Source organism: Cervus canadensis, chromosome 11 (genome assembly GCF_019320065.1).
Source record: "Cervus canadensis isolate Bull #8, Minnesota chromosome 11, ASM1932006v1, whole genome shotgun sequence".
Classification (NCBI taxonomy): Eukaryota; Metazoa; Chordata; class Mammalia; order Artiodactyla; family Cervidae; genus Cervus; species Cervus canadensis.
The window spans coordinates 73,585,020-73,606,160 of record NC_057396.1 but is presented as its reverse complement, the minus strand read 5'-3'; the positions used below and the strand labels follow the sequence as shown (position 1 = coordinate 73,606,160).

Here is a 21,141-nt window from a genome sequence, read left to right as displayed (position 1 = left end):
ATTGAAATGATTGATGGTTAAGCTGAAGCTCCAATACACTGGCCACCTGATGGAAGAACAGAATCATTGGAAAAGACCCTGGTGCCTGGAAAGGTTGAGGGCAGGAAGAGCAGAGGGCGACAGAGGATGAGATGGTTGGATGGCATCATGGACTCAATGGACATGAGTTTGAGCAAACTGGGAGATAGTGAGGAAACATGGAGGCCTGGCGTGCTGCAGTTCATGGGGTCGCAGAGTCAGAGGTGACTTACTGACTGAACAACACCATCTCAGCTCCTACACCTTGTCACAGGAACCGGGCTCTGTGTCCAGGCTGTCAGCCTGAGGGCGCACTCATCTCAATACAGTGCATTGCTTCCTGAAACACAGCCTTGAGGGATGCACTTGGGCCTAAGGAGTCAGCCTAAGTATTCATCTTGGGCCTGCATGTAATCAGTCCTGTCTCCTCAGATTCCTCCTATCCCCTTGAGAGTTTGTTTCTTCATTTCTTAAAGTGGAAATGTAATTCTTATTCTTTCTGCCTCACAGCGATATCTGGATCACCACTTTGTACAAATTATTTCAAAAGAATGGTACAATTGTAAACTGTTTTAAAACATGAAGTGCAAAAGAAAAAAAATGCCATGCTTAATATTAGCTAAAATCCCTTTAAGCTTTATGTGCAACCATTCTAGAAACTCTAGTCTTATGGAGGTGCCTGCCCTCTGAAGACAGTTTTTCAGTCAACCAAAGTCTTGGCGAAAGAAAAGTGGTGCTTTTCATGGGGAATACCCAAAGGTTTGGAGCCAGAAGGAGGTGAACTGGAGTTCCTGTTCTTTGCTTTTCAGAAGGTAGTTTATTCTCCTAGAATTGTAATTTCTCCGATTGTAAAAAGAACTATAGTTAGGATATAGTCACATCATTGATTCAACAGCTATTTATGGAATTCCTACTACAAGTCCAATCCTGTGCCGGTAGGTACTGAGGACACATAGTCTCTGCTCTCATGGAAACTAACAGCGAGCATCAAACAATTATAAGAAGTCATGGAAAAAGAAAAGTTATGTGTAAGTTGCGTGGCAAGAAGTAGGTAGTTAGACACATGGAATTACTGTTTGGCACAGGGCCAAGCATTCCATTCCTTTGTTTCTCAGAGGTTTAAGAATTCTGAGGATCTCAGGAGGATGACATTATTTTGAAATACTTGGAATCCTCTTATTTATGCTATTGCAGACCCTCTCAGACATGATGGCTGGTTTCCCACAGAAAAGGATAAGTTGGCCTTGAAATATACCTTGTCCCCATCCCTCTGCATACTCTTGAGTCCTGAGACCTCACTCACATTTTTGTTTCTCTCCTGATTGGGCTCTTCTAGAGCAAGCTCTCCGATGAGCAGTGGTTTGAGGTACAACCGCACAATGTCAGGGTCCGGATGCATGGCTCTGAAGACATCCTGTGAATCAGAGAGAACTGTTAGAGGCTTAAAAAAGACATGCTTACAACACAGATATCTCTCCCCTTTTTTATCTCATTCTGTACCGACCTTAGGAATCAGCACAGACTATGTTATAGAGCATTTACTTCTAATTCTAGGTTGACACTTCAAGTTCATTGTTCAGAATTGTCCTTGAAATTCCTCTATGAAAGCCTCACAGTGGTGATCCACCCACTGAGTGCATGGCTTACGAGGCAAGTCCTGGGTAGAAAGTTGATCCCCAAGCATTGGAAGAGATCGTTGTTTATTTGATTGAGCACCAGAAGAAGTAGTTGGCTTTGAGATTATGGGTCATGGTGAATCTTTAGAGTCAAACCTCAGGCTTGGTGTGGAAGTAGCCCACATTATTTGGGGCATGCAGCAACCAAGACTGCCTATGCAAATCACATCTATCAGAGTTTCCCTTTTAGTTCTTGACCAAGGACCAGGGTACAGAGGCTCTTGCATTAACTTATTTCCAAGGAAAGACAAGTTAAAGTTGATGATGATAAAAAATGTCTAAGAGAGCATGGGAGCAAAGCCCTCAAATTCTTAGTTGTTTAAAGTAGCACTTTCTTGGCTAAGTTTATCACTGAAGAAGCCTTAGCACTCTTTCTAAAACAAAACAAAACAACAACAACAAAAAAATAAAAATAAAAAAACACCATAGCATTCTCTGTTGGGGCTTGAGACAGGCACAAAATAGAGCTGACCCACTATATTTTGCCAAATCCATTCCCATTTTAAGTAGTAACTCCAAGTGGCTATGAGAAGGATGTTGATTCTCAAGTCCTGCTTAAGTTTGGAAATAAGAGATGGAGTTTTTGGTTTTTTTTGTTTGTTTGTTTGTTTGTTTTTCTCTTTTCAGGAAAGGAGGCTTCTCCAAGACTAAGATACTGGACTTCTTGCTATTATGACTTTGAGAATAGGAAGGATTAAGTATGAAGAGAAATAACCAAGGTTTTAATGTGAATGTGTGGAATCCATACACAATACTTTGGAGTGGTGGTGTTGCCTAGTGCTGATTAAGAAACTGGATCCCCGAGCAGCCTTCCTCCACCTAAGTTCAGTACTTGTGGTGTAATTGTGGACAAGTCTCTTGACCAGTCCACACTCCTGTTTTCTCTTCACTAACATGGGAGTGAAAGTAATAGCTACTCAGTATATAAAGTTATTATAGAAATTAAGTGAACTGATTAGAATCTGAGTGGCTTATAGTAAACTCTCAAACATATTAGTTCTCTTTCCTATGTGTATACCTCTGGGCTTCCTTGGTGGCTCAGATGGTAAAGAATTTGCCTGCAATGCAGGAGAGCCCAGTTAGATCCCTGGGTTGGGAAGATCCCCTGGAGAAGGGAAAGGCTACCCATTCCAGTATTCTTGCCTGCAGAATTCCATGGACAGAGGAGCCTGGTGGACTACAGTCCATGGCGTTGCAAAGAGTTGTACACAACTAAGCGACTAAGACACACAGGGATAAGAGCTACCTGCCTTCCTTCTCTTCAATAAAATATCACAGTTCAGAGATTTTCTTTCCATATTCCACTCGGAGTGAACTCTGAATTGTTTTAGTGAATACAGTGAACCCTCCATCTTCAAAATCTAAAGCAACTTTAGATATATCTAGAACTACATGCAAGCCTAACATAAAGTATTTTCATATGTGTAGGCTTGTGTGTGTATATATATATATATATATATATATATATATATATATAATCAATGAGGTTATTCAGAGGGGTGCAATATCAACTCTTTAGACTCACTTTTCTAGATTGACTGATGTAAGAAGGGATTTGCATCTGCTAGAACCAGTCCAGGCTCTACTGTTCATTCTGCCTTTGCACACTTTCTCTGACCCCCTCGGGAAATGCTGCTTTCAAAGATGTGTTTTCGTGTCACATTCGATGAGTCTAAAGTTAGTTTACCTAACAGGATGAGAGTCATTCGGTGATTACCAATGTGACTAAACGTTTCAGGGTGGCCCATACTGAAAAATCATGTTCTGCCTGTTGTTAAGGAACAGATGAGGGTGAGAAACACTCTGAGGGATCAAGATCAGAGTGTAGAGGAGGGTGAGGCCCTGGATGTGCATCTTACTCTGAGCAGTCATCCGGAGCCCTGGAACAGTGTGCTGATGCCAATGTTCCTCTGGGTTCACTGTTTCTTCTGATCTTCAGCAAAATTCACAGGTCAGTACTGTGACAACAGAGACTGAAGACCCGCAGAGTATTCCAGAATAGTAAGAACTGCCCTGCTGTGTGGAACTCTTTTCATTGTGTTAATGGGCAGTACAAAAGTGGCTTAGGTGGTCTTAGAATATTCAATTTGAAGGAGTGTGCCTATTAGAGTCTAGATACAGAGTAAGTTGTGAAATCTCTGAAGAGGTTTTTTTTTTTTTTTTTTTTAATTAACTTTCTTTGGCAAGTATGCTCCTCCTGAAGAAAGTCTGGGCTAAATAAGGGAGAGGGAGTAACACCTTTTTTTTTTTTTTTACTGTATCCTGTGTACAAGGTGCTCTATGGGCCAACTCATCATCATCAACTTAGTTTTGTGAGGTTTCATCATTTTTGTTATACATATAAAGACTCCAAATCTCAGGACATTTCCACAGTATGTGGGAGAGCCAGCATTTGAACTCAGTCTATGTGGCTTTAAAGCCAGGAAGCCATGAAGATCAATTCCAGCCTTAACATGAACAGTTCTTTTCCTGAAAGAAGGGTGACAGAAGATTGTTTTGGGATCACTATATGCATGCTAGGCAGTTAGTAAAGGTGTTTCCCACCTTGGGTTTTAATCACATGCATCACTTTGTCTGTGGCCCCAACCAGCTTCTCCAGGTTTGCCTCTCATGACACCCTTCAGGCCTCACTCTTTCCAGTGTAAGTCTCCCTGTTCTATAAACATTCCATGACCCTGTGTAGTTCTGAAGCTTCGTGATACATACGGCTCCCTTTACCTTGACTGCTTTCCTCCATTTTTTCAACTTAAAAAGTTTCTTCTCATTCTTGAACATCCAGATGAAACATGCCTTCCTAATATAGTCAGGAAAGTTATTTATGATCTCTTCCGGGCTCCCATGACACTGTGTTCCTAAAGCTTTTCAAATGATGTTGCAGTGAAACTGTATTCACAAAGGCCTTCTTAGTGGCTTTTGGCTATTTTGAAGACTGGGACCATGCACTATTGATTAAATTATACCTGATGTTTCTTGCTGTGCCTGGAATATGACATGGGATCAAGAGATGTCTCATCAATAAGGGAAAGGGTGAATGAATAGAGCAGTATATGATTTCTCTAACGAGGAGAAAGTTGAGAAGTATTGAGTTCAAAGGATATGGGTTTTAAGCACTGCTGTCTCTTCCCCGCTCTCAGCATCTCTATTTTCTGACCTCTTAACTACTTTATACTCTCTCATTTTTGTCTGTTATCTTTTGATTCACTTCTCAAGCATCATCTCTATTTCCTAACCTATTCATAAATTTACACTGTAGCTCCTCTTAAGACTGATTATTTCCCAAAAGTATCAACACAGAGGAAAGGTGTGATTATCTTTGCTTTCACAGTGACTGGAAATCCTGCTGATTTTTTGCTGTTATTTAACGGGGGATGGAAAACTGTCCTTTATTGGAAGAGCAGTATGATCCCTAGTGGGAGAGACAAGTATGTAAAGTGAGAAGGCCTGAGAAGAATTATGTCCTTAAATTTTAACTACTGTATACAGGCTGTGCCCTGCATCAAGGCATTTGGCCTAGAGGGATGTGTGGGTTGAAATCCAGGAGACACTCTATTTGCCAAATCTTGTTCTGCAGTCAATCAAAGTGTGTGCCTATAAAATTTACACCAAAATACAGCATAGGGAGCAGTGCAGGATGTTGTTTATATTCGGAAAATGCTTAATCTCTCAAGATTCGTTTTGTTTTCTAACTGTGGATACTACTTATTCTCCCACATGGGCTCATTCATTCCTTCATTCATTTATTCAGTCATTACAAAACCTTGCTGAAGACTTAGCTTAGCATCAAAGAGCTTAAGCTTTGGAATCAGATGCCATTAAATGATGATATTTTTGTATAATTATTATTTGGTTCATCTGAAGTGGGTTGAAATTTCCACAAATTCAGAAAAAAGACAAGCATCCATAGTGAATATATGTATATAGTCACAAAATCAATATAACTAGAACATAGATTTTGATTTACTTATCTCAAAAAGTTCACCAGGGGACTGTCCTGTCAGTTTGGTGATTAACACTCCATGCTTCCATGGAGGGGTGTGGGGTCCATCCCTGTTGGGCAACTAAGGTCCCCCACGCCTTGCAGCACAGCCAAAGAAACAGAAACTCACCAGAATATTCAATACCCAAACACGGACACCCATTCCTACATCTTTGGTAATTTCTCTTCTGGTTCCTTCTCAGATCTGACCTGTTTCAAGGCAAATGCTACATCAAGGTCCCTCGTATTTCTGGAAGATCACAATTTTTGAGTAGGCTGATTTATGGGGAGAATACAGTCTGTGCCTTCGTTCTGGAAAAGATCCACTTTGGAGTGGAGAATGTTTACATGAAGTCACCAAGATTCCCCTCCACCCTCAGGGATAAACAGAGGGTTATTCTTTTTTTGTCATAACTCACTCTATTATTTGAGAACTTTCATTATTTGAGATTTTTTCCTGTGATATACTTACCTGAACTCCAGTCCAGACTCTCTATCTCCACTGTCCCCACCAAACATGTTCATCTTCCTGGCTTCATTACCTCGTAATGGCAACTACCACCCACCTACCTACACGAGTCATCCATCAGGCAGTTTAGACTCCTTACTCCTGCTTACTTACCCAGCCACTTATCCCCTGTTTTAAGTTATGTCTCCTGGTTATCCATCCCCTCATCCTCATTTCTGTTGTCAGTGCCTTATTCAGGACTTTAGCCTGTTCCCTGGACTCCTTCCTTCATTTTGACTATTTAATTTTTTTTTTTTTTAACATGGGACCATAGCCTATTAACAATGTTGTGATAATTTCAGGTGGACAGCAAAGGGATTCAGCCATTCAGATACCTGTATCCATTCTGCCTTGACTTACTCTTCTTGATCTTCAACGTTTACTTAACCTCCATGCTGGCATTTGAAAAAGAGTTCCTCTTCATGGCCATTGTCACCCATTAGCACTTTAACTGCCCTTGTCTCTTTACTCTTGTACCTGTTTTTCAACTTGAACCATCATTCAAATGAGAATCAAATTAAAGTTTAATTTAAAAAAAAAATATTCACAGCCCACAAAAGATGCAGTTATTACTGATGAGAGCTTTCCTTTTACAAGCAGCTCAGAATCCTGGTTGGTTTCCTTGTAGGACTGGGTGTAGGGAGGGAGGCTGGGCTAGAGAAGTGTCATTACCTGCAGTGGGAGGAGAAGAAGACCTACAGTGATGGTAAAATCCAGAGTCCTTCGCTCAGAACTCAAGACCCTTTCTCCCCCTCCTCCTTCTCTTATCTCATTCTTTACTTCCCACACCCTTCATCCTCTCTTTCTCCTTCTCCTCTTCTCATCCTCAAGCCATCATATTGACCAGGATTGTGCTAAGCAAAGAATGTGGCCAAGCCGGGACACCTGTTCTGCTGGTGCTTACTCACGATGTGAACCTGATAAGTATTCCACCTCTGTACACATCCTCTCTTCCCTGGCCCAGGCCTTGCCTCTGTTGATTCCACATGGCTGACTCTTTTGGACTTTCACACAGCTCTATCCTCTTTGCCCTTGCATTCTTCCAAGCAGTTGAAACACATTTTGGTGCTCGCTTCGGCAGCACATATACTAAAATTGGAACGATACAGAGAAGATTAGCATGGCCCCTGGCAAGGATAACATGCAAATTCGTGAAGCGTTCCATATTTAAAAAAAAAAAAAAGAAACACATTTTGCTATATTTCCTCTTGGCTTTTGTCATATTTTTCCTGTCATATTGGATTTTTACTCTGATGAAGAGCTTGAGTTTCTCAGTGTCCCTCTCAGAGTGTGATGTTTAGACACAAGGAGGTGGCTGACCATGCACATTGGGTGATAACCCTGACTTCTTTGTTCTGAACATTCTACTCTTGTGCACACCTCACAAGATTGTGTTTACATCTTTTGTGGAGCCCAGAAATATTGTCAACTAACTTATATAAAACTTGGGACTTTCCAGGTGGCACTAGCAGAAAAGAACCCTCCTGCCAACGCAGGAGACATAAGAGATGCAGGTTCGATCCCTGGGTAGGGAAGATTCCCCAGTAGGAGGGCAGGACAATCGACTCCAGTATTGTTGCCTGGAGAATCGCCAAGGACAGAGGAGCCTTGGGCTAGAGTCCATAGTGTTGCCCAGAGTCAGACATGACTGAAGCAACTCAGCACAACTTAGCATGCAGCATGCTTCATTGGATGTATTGTAATCCATATAATTAATTCCTCTTGTTGGACTTTCATAGGTAAGCTTTTCCAGGTGAGAAGATCTGAGCCTTGATTTTATATATTAGCATTGTGCATTAATTTCAAATCCTACAATTTTAAAAATATCAGGTAAACAATACATGCAATAACAGGAATTCATGTGCCTGTGCGTTGTATAATAGACTTACCCTCTTCCAACAACACAAGAGAGGACTCTACAGATGGACATCACCAGATCATCAACATCGAAATCAGATATATTATATTCTTTGCAGCCAAAGTTTGAGAAGCTCTATAGAGTCAGCAAAAGCAAGACTGGGATCTGCCTGTGGCTCAGATCATGAACTCCTTATTGCCAAATTCAGACTTAAATTGAGGAAAGTGGGGAAAACCACTAGATCTTTCTGGCATGACCTAAATATAATCCCTTACAATTATACAGTGGAAGTGAGAAATAGATTTAAGGGACTAGATTTGACAGACAGAGTGCCTGATGAACTATGGATGGAGGTTCGTGACATTGTACATGAGACAGGATTCAAGACCATCCCCAAGAAAAAGAAATGCAAAAAAGTAAAATGGCTCTCTGAGGAGGCCTTAGAAATAGCTGTGAAAAGAAGAGAAGTGAAAAGCAAAGGAGAAAAGGAGAGATATACCAATTTGAATGCAGAGTTCCAAAGAATAGTAAGAAGAGATAAGAAAGGCTTCCTTGGTGATCAGTGCAAAGAAATAGAGGAAAACAATAGATTGGGAAAGACTAGAGATCTCTTTGAGAAAGTTAGAGATACCAAGGGAACATTTCATGCAATGATGTGCTCAATAAAGGTCAGAAATCATATGAACCTAACAGAAGCAAAAAATATGAAGAAAACATGGCAAGGATACACAGACATACTGTCCAAAAAATCTTCACAACCCAGATAATCATGGTGGTGTTGCCACTCACTTAGAGCCAGACATCCTGGAATGTGAAGTCATGTGGGCCTTAGGAAGCATCACTATGAACAAAGCTAGTGGAGGTGATGGAATTCCAGTTGAGCTACTTCAAATCCTAAAAGATGATGTTATGAAAGTGTTGCACTCATTTGCCAGCAAATTTAGAAAACATAGCAGTGACCACAGGACTGGAAAAGGTGAGTTTTCATTCCTATCCCAAAGAAAGACAATGTCAAAGAATGCTCAAACTACTGCACAATGCACTCGTCTCACATGCTAGTAAAGTAATGCTCAACATTCTCCAAGTCAGGCTTCAATATTGCATGAACTGTGAAATTCCAGATGTTCAAGCTGGATTCATAAAAGGTATAGGGACTGGAGGCAAACATCTGCTGGATTATTGAAAAAGTAAGAGAGTTCCAGAAAAACATCTATTTCTGCTTTATTGACAATGCCAAAGCCTTTGACTGTGTGGATCACAATCAACTGTGGAAAATTCTGAAAGAGTTGGGAATACCAGATCACCAGACTTGGCTTTTGAGAAATCTTTATGAAGGTCAGGAAGCAACAGTTAGAACTGGACAAGGAACAACAGACTGGTTCGAAATAGGAAAAGGAGTTCGTCAAGGCTGTATATTGTCACCCTGCTTGTTTAACTTAAATGCAGAATACATCATGAAAAACTCTGGGCTGGATGAAGCAGAAGCTGGAATCAAGATTGCTGGGAGAAATATCAATAACCTCAGATATGAAGATGACACCACCTTTATGGCAGAAAGTGAAGAAGAACTAAAGAGCCTCTTGATGAAAGTGAAAGAGGAGAGTGAAAAAGTTGGCTTAAAGTTCAACATTCAGAAAACTAAGGTCATGGCATCCGGTCCCATCACTTCATGGCAAATAGATGGGGAAACATTGGAAACAGTGGCTGACTTTATTTTTGGGGGCTCCAAAATCACTGCAGGTGGTGACTGCAGCCATGAAATTAAAAGACACTTATTCCTTGGGAGAAAAGTTATCACCAACCTAGAGAGCATGTTAAAAAGCAGAGATGTTACTTTGCCAACAAGGTCCATCTACTCAAGGTTATGGGTTTTTTCCCAGGAGTCATGTATGGATGTGAGAGTTGGACTATAAAGAAAGCTGAGCACTAAGGTATTGATGCTTTTGAACAGTGGTGTTGGAGAAGACTCTTGAGAGTCCCTTGGACTGCGAGGAGATCCAACCAGTCCATCCTAAAGGAGATCAGTCCTGGGTGTTCATTAGAAGGACTGATATTGAAGCTGAAACTTCAGTGGTTTTGCCACCTGATGCAAAGAGTTGACTCATTTGATAAGACCGTGATGCTAGGAAAGATTGTAGGCAGGAGGGGAAGAGGATGACAGAGGATGAGGTGGTTGGATGGCATCACTGATTCAATGGACATGAGTTTAAGTGAATTCTGGGAGTTGGTGATGGACAGGCAGGCCTGTTGTGCTGCAGTCCATGGGGTCACAAAAAGTTGGACACAACTGAGTGACTGAATTAACTAACTCTAGTAAAATTCCTTGGAAAAAATGACAACTTATCTTAGAAAAATTAACTGATAATGTCATATTTGAGTGCTTAATCTGTGCCAGGTATAAGAAGAAAACCTTTATTTTATCTCTGCTGACTTTGACACCATACTAAGATAGAAGTATCATTATCCCACTTTCTAGATAAAGGAGCTGAGGTTCCAAGTGCTTCAGCAAAGCTTCTCAGGACATTCCTGGTAAGTGGTGCAGCCCAGATACAAACCACACCTCTTTCATCCCCAAATTTGTACTCTTAATCATTACAGTGGACACCACAAAAAGTTTTAGAATGATTCACCACATGAATGAATGAATGAATGAGTGACCCTATGGAACAAATTACCTTGGTATCATTATGTACTTTTCATGAGAAGGATGGAGGCTTAAAGAAGAGTTTCTATGTAAATAAGGAAAGATGCCCCCTCTGGGCAGGTGCAGCTATGGTCCAGGGCTTGTGCACAGAGATCATATTTGGTGCACATTTGCCCTTCAGGGCACAGCCGACAAACACTTTTTAGGCTGTAGAGAGAGAGCATTTGACCTCAGGTTCTCTGACTTAATGTCCTTCTCTCCTTCCCTAGAGAACATGCCGTTTCTCCACCAAGTATTCCTCTGTTCCCAGTTGGCAACAAACAATCAGGACTTCTAAGCAGGTGGTAAACAGAAAATGTGAATCACATCTCTGAGGCTATGGATGCTGTGATATGAATAACAATAGTTAGTGTTTAATGAAATGTGCATCTGATATTATGCTAAACACTATACAAGCTTTAGTCTCATTTACCAGTTAGATGGGTAAGGTCATTCCCATTATGCAGATGATGAAGCTGAGTTCCAGAGCATTTCAGTGACTTTCCCAGGGTTATATAACCAGTACACCGCACCTCAGGCTCCATGTTTTCTGAGTGGCCATGGAATACCATGGTTGTCAGAGTTCTCCTGGCACACTTCCATTCTTCTCTAGCCATCATCCTCTGGAGACTTTTAACATTCTGGATCTGCCTTCTAAAATCTAGGGTACATGACTGAGCATGCTCAGGGTATTCATACTCAAGACACAAATCCTAAAGTGTCGTGGGTATTTTCCCATAAAGTTCTGATCATTTCTATTTTATTAATCAATTCTTCCTTGTTGACTAGAATTGAATGCAGAATCATGGTCTTTCTCTAACTTCTGGGAGGTAAAAACTCACCAGCAAATGACAAATTCATCAGCTGAGCTGCTTCCTGCAAGCAACATTTATCAGTTATATCCAAGGTGGTTGAAGACACGTATTTTCTAACACATCCTCTGAGCTGATTCTGTGACTTTTGTTAGAAAAGCATCATCCATATTTTCTTTGTGTTGTGGAGATGAGATCTGTGGTATTTTTTTCCTTTTTTTGTCACATTTTTTTTAAGTGAAGTATAATTGCTTTACAGAATTTTGTGGTTTTCTGTCATACATCAACAAGTATTTTTTCCCTTTATTTTTGTTCATCTTTCCCCTGATTCTTGCACAAATGCTTGTCACTTGGCTTCTTCTATCCTCAGCTCTCTGGCTTCCTAGGGTCTTCCTGACACATGTGAGATTCCCATCATGGCCCACAAGCTCACAAGCTTTTCCTTTCCCAGGAAAACGTGGAGTTTTGTTTTAAAAATATCAGATCAGACCAGAGTGGTGGAATATCGAAGGGTCTGCTCAAGAAAGGCATTCCTCTGACTGGAGAATCAAGATGAGAAGATGGTAGAAAACCCTGATTAGACAGAGAAGTTGAGAAATCGGAGGGAAATGAGGATTGTGGAAAGAAGATGTTGCTATTGTCAAAAAAACAAAATATTTCTTTTTTTGCAAACTTGCCATATGTTTGTGTATTCTGTTTTTATCAGTCAGGTAACACTCACAGAGCAGAGTTTCATGAATCAATATTTTTAATCCTATGCTTTGAAACCAGTTGGAAAAATTATATACTAACGTGAAAACAACAAGGAAAACATAAAAAAAAAAAAAAAATCTAAGTTTCTACTCTGTAATATGCTAATTTTCTGATCTTGAATTAGTTTATTTAACACCTTTTATTCTCCATTTCCTCATGTGTATAATGTGGAGAAAAAGTTTCTAATTGGGCTAAAATCAACTTTCTTATAGAATATTTTAGAATGGATTCCCAAATGCATTTAAGATTTGAGAAACCTCCCTCTTCAATATTAAATGGAAACTTTATTTTTAAGATCAGCTATAAAGGGCTTTATGGTAAAAAAAACCTACCTGATTTAAAAATTTGTCACTGTTATTTGTGTGCTCTGAGATACATTATTTTAATGTTTTAGTATCAGTTTTTCCATCTTTAACATGGGAATACCGTTCACTTTCCTTATGATGAGGTTTAAGTGAGGTCATGCATTTGAATATGTCTATCAGTCCTGGATGTTCATTGGAAGTACTGATGCTGAAGCTGAAACTCAAATACTTTGACCACCTCATGCGAAGAGATGACTCATTGGAAAATACCCTGATTCTGGGAGGGATTGGGGGCGGGGGATAAGGGGACGACAGAAGATGAGATGGCTGGATGGCATCACCGACTCAATGGACATGAGTTTGAGTAAACTCTGGGAGTTGGTGATGGACAGGGAGGCCTGGCATGCTGTGATTCATGGGGTCGCAAAGAGTCGGACACGACTGAGTGACTGAACTGAACTGAACTGATGGTGTCTTTGGGCTTTGCAAATGATGCTGATGGTAAAGAACACTCCTGCCAGTGCTGGAGAGGTAAGAGATACAGGTTCAATCCCTGGGTAGGGAAGATCCCCTGGAAAAGAGCATGGCAACCCACTCCAGTATTCACGCCTGGAGAATCCCGAGGACAGAGGTGCCTGGCCGGATGTGGTCCATAGGGTCGCAAAGAGTTGGACGCAGCTGAAGCGACTTAACACACATGACACGTGGTATTTTAGGTATCCCTTGAAAGTCTATTTTTTCAGCTATTTTGTTGGATGGGAGTTATTAGGAAAAACAGTGAAGGAAAGTGGTTAAGACTGAAAGTTAAGAAAAATAAGTGTTTTGAATTTGAGATCTGCTGGCTGGGTGAACTTGGGTCAGTCACTTAACCACTCTGATTTCAGTTACTTTTTCCATAAAAGTGATTGTATTACCTGTATCACACTTAATGAACTACACGACAAAAAAGAACTCTACAAAGTCTAAAAGCCTGTGTCACTGTACGCCTTCAACATCGTTCAACATTTTGATGCTCACCAGATGAAATGTTGTCTGTTTCAGGCACTCTAGTTGTAGGAGTCTGAGAAATTTCTACTTGAGTGAAAACCTTTTTTTCCAGATTTTACTCACCTATTTGTAGCTTTCTTCTTATAAGACAATGACTCCATTTCAAAACAAAACAAAACAAAAAAACATAATGCCAAGAACAAAAACCAAAATCTGAAATACACAGAGTACCTACTGTCAGCATCTGAGCCCACCCCAAACCTAGTGTAAATAATAGCTAGACCTTCAGGCTCAATTAGCTTTCAAGTTTTGCTGGATAGGAGTCCTGAAAAATTGGTTTGGGAGGAGATGAGTGATCATGGAGCTTGAACACATACTTGAAATGCTTTTGGAAAGACGGCTAAGGTCCCAACCACCCAGCCGCTGGAACAGAGAGAGAGGGCAGACTTCAAGTTCCTTACCGTGACGTCTTCCCCAGCGTAGTAGTTGAGGACCTTGCGCCCACCGGGATGCCTGTCCGCCCAGCCAGTAACATCGTAGACCTTGCGATTGATCACCAGCCACTGGTCAGTCTCCTGACTGTGTCTCTGGATCTCCTGCCAGGTGTACCTGTTGAGGCTTTTTCTGGGCAAGTCGCATTTCTCATTTGCCTCCTGCCTTGCAGAGAACTTGGCTTTCCCACTTTCTCCTGGTTTCCCGTTTGCCTGATGCCTCACACCTAGGTACATCTGGTTCTCATCTACAAGGCTCTCAGGCTTTTCTTCAAACGTCATTGTCTTTGTACTTTTAGAATTTTAATTCTCACCTGATTGAACTACAGAATGACCTTTTCCCTCTCCTTTTATTCCATGAAGAAAGAAGCCTACACAGAAAACTTTTTAGCCAACTTGACTCTTGGCAAACCTGATAGTGAGCTCCTTCCCAGGGTCTCACTTCTCTGTCCTGAATCTTTTTTGTCCTGATGAAGACCGGACTACCTTCCCCCACCACCTAGAACATTAGTCTACCTTTCTCTCTTCAGTTTTTCTCTCCCTGCTGACTGACCTTTTAGCAGCATTCTTATTCATCATTAAACTTCCCTTAGTCAAAAGCTGGAGCCAATCACAGCCCAGAGGATGGTGTGGCCTGACCCTGGAAGGAGAGGCTGGGCTCCCTGTCTGCTGACCGCCTACACTGGCATCACGCTGGGTCAGGTGCATTAGCTCTCCCCCATGTCTCTGAAAGGAACAGTTGTTTTCATTCAACACATGAGCAGAAGATTTTAAAACCTTTAGGAGGATATGAACGCCTCCTGGAATTGGGAAATGTTCTTTCCTGGTTGTTGTTAAGATTGGAAATTTTCCTTTTATTCTGGTTTTCTCAGATTACTTAAAAAAAAAAAAAAATTCTGTTTTTGAACTGAAGCATAAATACTTTAGAGAATTTTCTGGCTCTCTGCCATACATCAGCAAGAATCAGCCGCGGGCACGACCACACCCCTCGCATCTCCGTCCCCCTTTCTGGTTGCCACGGAACCAGGTGCGCGCGCCCGAGTCACACAGCGGAGTGCGCTTCTGACCGTTGGGCTTTCTCCCCAAGGGTTTACATTTCTGAAGAAAGCATTGTGACTTTAAAATGTTTGCAACACCCAATTGAGGTTACATTGGTTTATAACATTATATAAATTTCAGTGTGGAAAATTATATTTCACCTTCTGAAACACTACAGCACGCTCACCACCAAAAGTTTTATTTTCCATCAGTCACCATACAGTTGACCTTCTTTACCCACTTTACCGTCCTCCCAGTTCTTCCACTAGAGTAGACACTGCACTGTTCTGTATGTTTATTTTTAACTTATTTCATTTCTGTATTCCATAAAGAAGTGAAATCATATGGTAGCTGTCTTTCTCTACTTGATTTTTCACTTAGTATAATGTTCTCAAGAAAATGAAGTTGCTCAGTTGCGTCCAAGTCTTTGCAACCCCATGGACTGTAGCCTACCAGGGTCCTCTGTCCATGGGGTTTTCCAGACAAGAATCTGGAGTGGGTTGCCATTTCCTTCTCCAGGGGATCTTCCCAATCCAGGGGTTGAACCTGGGTCTCCCCCACATTGCGGGCAGATGCTTTGCCATCTGAGCCACCAGGGAAGTCCAAATTGTCAAGGGCCATCGCTATTTCCAAAAGTGTTAAGATTTCACCTTTCAATCATTTTAATTATCTTTTAATGATTCCTGATCATTTTTATCTGTTTTGTGTTCTTCACTGTATTCTTCAGTTGACACTCTGCTTTGGTTTTGTTTTATTTATTTATTTTTAGCTTTTTAAAAGTTGTTTGATTTCCTTTTTGGTTTCTTTAGTTGTTCCCTTGTGTTTTGTTTTTTTGTTTTGTTTTGTTTTTGGTTCTGTTTTCATTTCTTATGTGTGTGTGTGTGTGTTATTTTGTTCTTGTTTCTATTTACAATTTGGGGTTTTGTCTTTTCTTTCTTTTTTCCTTTTCTTCAATCCTCATTATGGTTTTGATTTGCATTTCCCTGATGATCAGAAATATTGAGCATCTTTTCATATTTCTGTTGGCATATCTTCTTTGGAAAAATGTCTATTCAATTCTTCTGCCCATATTTTAACTTGGTTGTTTGTTTTTTGGATGTTAAGTTGCATGAGCCATTTATGTTGAGTCGTTTGGATCTCTTTTTGCTCTTATCATTTGCAAATATTTTCTTCCATTCAGTAAGTTGCTTTTTTGTTTTGTTGGTGGTTTCTTTTGCTGTGGAAAGCTTTTAAGTAGGTCCTATTTGTTTATTTTTAGTTAGTTACTTATTTTATTTTTTGCTGTGCTTGGTCTTCATTGCTGAGCATGGGCTTTCTCGAGTTGCAGTGAGCAAGGGGTACTCTTTGTTGAAGTGGCTTCCTTGCTGGGCAGTGTGGACTCTAGGCTCACAGGCTTCAGCAGGTGTCTTGTTGGCCCTAGAGTGTGGGCTCAGTATTTGTCGTTCAGTTGTGGCTTAGAATCAACAAAGATAATGGCTTGGGGATTGGTTTTTCTGGTTCAAAATGATATTGTCCTCATGGTTGGTAATTGACTGAAGAGATAAAGCATTGGCAGGGATAGAAACAATTCTCTAACTCCTACTAAAACTTAAGGGAGTGTTGGTCTCATCCCTTGAGCCAATGTCCTAAGAATACACAGGAAAAAATTCTAAAGTTGGAATTTAGCTGTCTCTGTGGTGTGGTGTTGTGTTTTTGAGATTGGCTCATGCTTTGGAACATTATTCTGAAAGAATGAAGTTAGATTCTTGTTTATAGACTCCATGGTGGGGACTGGGCTGAATGACAGGTATTGCCAGTAAAAATTTTTTATGAAACCAAGTAGAATTGGTAATTCAAGGTGGGAGTATATGATTATGTAAAAACAGCATGTGGTTTTTTGAAGAATGAATTTCCTCTGCTAAGTCTATGGCATCTACCATGACCTTGTCAGTAACCTAATGTTTGTGATCTTTGAACTTACTCCTTTGCACCTGGGCCACATCCAAATCACAATATTTGTGGTATGATGATAAACAAAATGGGCTCTCCTCTCACAAGTAAGAGAAACACACCCAGGAACAGAACATTTGTTCGAAATGATGGTGATCATGATTTGACAATGGTAACAACCAGTCCATCCTAAAGGAGATCAGTCCTGGATGTTCATTGAAAGGACTGATGCTGAAGCTGAAACTCCAATACCTTGGCCACCTGATGCAAAGAGCAGACTCATTTGAAAAGACCCTGATGATGGGAAAGATTGATGGCAGGAGGAAAAGGGGATGACAGAGGATGAGATGGTTGGATGGCATCACCGACTCAATGGACATGAATTTGGGTGAACTCCAGGAGTTGGTGATGCACAGGGAGGCCTGACCTGCTGCAGCTCATTGGGTCACAAAGAGTTGGACACGACTGAGTGACTTAACTGAACTGAACAATAATAAAACATTTATTAAGCACCAAAGATGTATCAGCAGCATTCTAAACCGTTCAGTTGCATTAGAGAGGTGAATTCTCACAACAATCCTATGAGACACACTAAAACTTGAGTAACTTTCTGTTATTTACACAACTCACAGTGGCAGGACTGGCAAATCATTTACACAATGACTAATCTGCTAGCCACAGTTACACTTAACCGTGAAACTTCCTTCTGCTGCACAAAAACTTTGTTTCTGCATTATGCTTTGTTTGGGAACCTTCTTACTTTACCTGGCCAGGAAAACATCTATATATCCATTAAGACTCATTTAAGGAAACCTGAATATTTCTTTAAGTCTCTTGTGTTTTCTTGGTACTTAGAATATTTCACTACCGACTAATGTTCATATGGGCCTGTTTGCCTTCACTGCTAATCTCTAGACAATTCTTGCTTCTTTTTATCCTTGGGACCAGGTCAATGCATAATAAATGCTTTATGAGTGAATAATGAAAGAATTACTATAAGAGCTTAATTATTTGAGCAGAGCCATTTTCAAACAGTAAGCAGCCCAAATGAACTGTCCTCAGAGAAGTGCCATTGAAGAATTGCGCAGCCTCTGATGATGTAGTTCAATTGGAACAACTATGTCTCTGTAATGTGACCCTTCTCCTCTAAGCCACAGAGGCTGATTCAGGAGAGCTACTCAGCTCCGGCTGAGCCAGGGAACTTCTTTTGGAATTAGCTATTACCCCGAGAGTGCCAGGCTGCGACAGCGCAAGAGTGGCGCAGAGGAGCTTCCCCACTCTGAGGTCACCGGTGGCGGCCGAGACGACCTACCCCACGTCCGAGGTCAGGGGCGGCTGCCAAGAGGAGCAACCCCATCTCCAAGAAGCAGCGGCTGCGCGGGCGCAGGAGGGCAGAGAGGAGCTTCTCCACGTTCAAAGTCAGAAGGGGCGGCTGTGAGAAGATACCCTTCGTCCTAGGTAAGGAGCAGCGGCTGCGTTTTGTTGGAGCAGCCGTTAACAGGTAACCCACGTCCAAGGTAAGAGAAACCCAAGTAAGACGGTAGGTGTCGCAAGAGGGCATCAGAGGGCAGACACACTAAAACCATAATCACAGAAAACTAGCCAATCTGATCACAGGACCACAGCCTTGTCTAACTCAATGAAACTAAGCCATGCCGTGTGGGGTCACCCAAGACGGTCGGGTCATGGTGGAGAGGTCTGACAGAATGTGGTCCACTGGAGAAGGGAATGGCAAACCACTTCAGTATTCTTGCCTTGAGAACCCCATGAGCTGTATGAAAAGACAAAATGATAGGATACTGAGAGAGGAACTCCCCAGGTCAGTAGGTGCCCAATATGCTACTGGAGATCAGTGGATAAATAACTCCAGAAAGAATGAAGGGATGGAGCCAAAGCAAAAGCAATACCCAGTTGTGGATGTGACTGGTGATAGAAGCAAGGTCCAATGCTATAAAGAGCAGTATTGCATAGGAACCTGAAATGTTAGGTCCATGAATCAAGGCAAATTGGAAGTGGTCAAACAGGAGATGGCAAGAGTGAATGTTGACATTCTAGGAATCAGTGAACTAAAATGGACTGGAATGGGTGACTTTAACTCAGATGACCCTTATATCTACTACTGTGGGCAGGGATCCCTTAGGAGAAATGGAGTAGCCATCATGGTCAACAAAAGAGTCCAAAATTCAGTACTTGGATGCAATCTCAAAAATGACAGAAAGATCTCTGTTTGTTTTCAAGGCAAATCATTCAATATCATGGTATTAATGATACCATGATTAATTATGATACCATAATGGTTTGATTAATCCAAGCCTATGCCACAACCAGTAACGCTGAAGAAGCTGAAGTTGAATGGTTCTATGAAGACCTACAAGACGTTTTAGAACTAACACCCAAAAAAGATGTCCTTTTCATTATGGGGGACTGGAATGCAAAAGTAGGAAGTCAAGAAACACTGGGAGTAACAGGCGTATTTGGCCTTGGAGTACAGAATGAAGCAGGGCAAAGGCTAATAGAGTTTGGCCAACATAATTCACTGGACATAGCAAACACCCTCTTCCAACAACACAAGAGAAGACTCTACACATGGACATCACCAGATGGTCAACACCAAAATCAGATTGATTATATTCTTTGCAGCCAAAGATGGAGAAGCTCTATACAGTCAGCAAAAACAATACTGGGAGCTGACTGTGGCTTGGATCATGAACTCCTTATTGCCAAACTCAGACTTAAACTAAAGAAAGTGGAGAAAACCACTAGACCATTCAGGTATGACCTAAATCAAATCCCTTATGACTATACAGTGGCAGTGAGAAATACATTTAAGGGACTAGATCTGACAGACAGAGTGCCTGATGAACTATGGACGGAGGTTCATGACATTGCACAGGAGACAGGGATCAAGACCATCCCCATGGAAAAGAAATGCAAAAAGGCAAAATGGTTGTCAGAGGAGGCCTTACAAATAGAGGTGAAAAGAAGAGAAGCGAAAAGCAAAGGAGAAAAGGAAAGATATTCCCATTTGAATGCAGAGTTCCAAAGAATAGCCAGGAGAGATAAGAAAGCCTTCCTCAGTGATCAATGCAAAGAGAAGGAGGGAAACAACAGAATGGGAAAGACTAGAGATCTCTTCAAGAAAATTAGAGATATCAAGGGAACATTTCACGCAAAGATGGGTTCAATAAAGGACAGAAATGGTATGGACCTAACAGAAGCAGAAGATATTAAGAGGTGGCAAGAATACACAGAAGAACTGTACCAAAAAAAATCTGCATGACCCAGATAATCACGATGGTGTGTCACTCACCTAGAGCCAGACATCCTGGAATGTGAAGTTAAGTGTGCCTAAGAAAGCATCACTACAAACAAAGCTAGTGGAGGTGATGGAATTCCAGTTGAGCTATTTCAAAACCTGAAAGATGATGCTGTGAAAGTGCTGCACTCAATATGCCAGAAAATTTGGAAAACTCAGCAGTGGCCACAGGACTGGAAAAGGTCAGATTTCATTCCAATCCCTAAGAAACACAATCCCTAAGAATGCTCCAACTATCACACAATTGCACTCATCTCACACGCTAGAAAAGTAATGCTCAAAATTCTTCAAGCCAGGCTTCAGCAATATGTGAACTGTGAACTTCCAGATGTTCAAGCTGATTTTAGAAAAGGCAGAGGAACCAGAGATCAAATTGGCAACATCCACTGGATCATTGAAAAAGCAAGAGAGTTCCGGAAAAACATCTGTTTCTGCTTTATTGACTAAACCAAAGCCTTCGACTGTGTGGATCACAATAAACTGTGGAAAATTTTGAAAGAGATGGGAATACCAGACCACCTGACCTGCCTCTTGAGAAACCTGTATGCAGGTTAGGAAGCAACAGTTTGAACTGGACATGGAACAACAGACTGGTTCCAAATAGGAAAAGGAGTATGTCAAGGCTGTATATTGACACCCTGCTTTTTTAAATTATGCAGAGTACATCATGAGAAATGCTGGGCTGGAAGAAGCACAAGCTGGAATCAAGATTGCCGGGAGAAATATCAATAACCTCAGATATGCAGATGACACCACCCTTATGGCAGAGTGAAGAAGAACTCTAGAGCCTG

At 41.2% G+C, this 21,141-nt stretch overlaps 1 protein-coding gene, 1 non-coding gene and 1 pseudogene across 2 annotated transcripts in view; 2 read left to right on the top strand and 1 right to left on the bottom strand.

The window, feature by feature from the left end:
* The window catches only part of LOC122450483, a 41,580-nt pseudogene extending 27,231 nt beyond the window's left edge, over positions 1-14,349 (bottom strand).
* LOC122450481 (fatty acid desaturase 2-like protein FADS2B) overlaps positions 1-21,141 on the top strand; it is a 914,319-nt gene that overhangs the window by 232,925 nt on the left and 660,253 nt on the right. The window lies entirely within an intron of this gene.
* LOC122450646 lies at positions 7,244-7,349 on the top strand. The gene has a single exon (XR_006272152.1). It is a non-coding gene; the product is annotated as a U6 spliceosomal RNA (small nuclear RNA).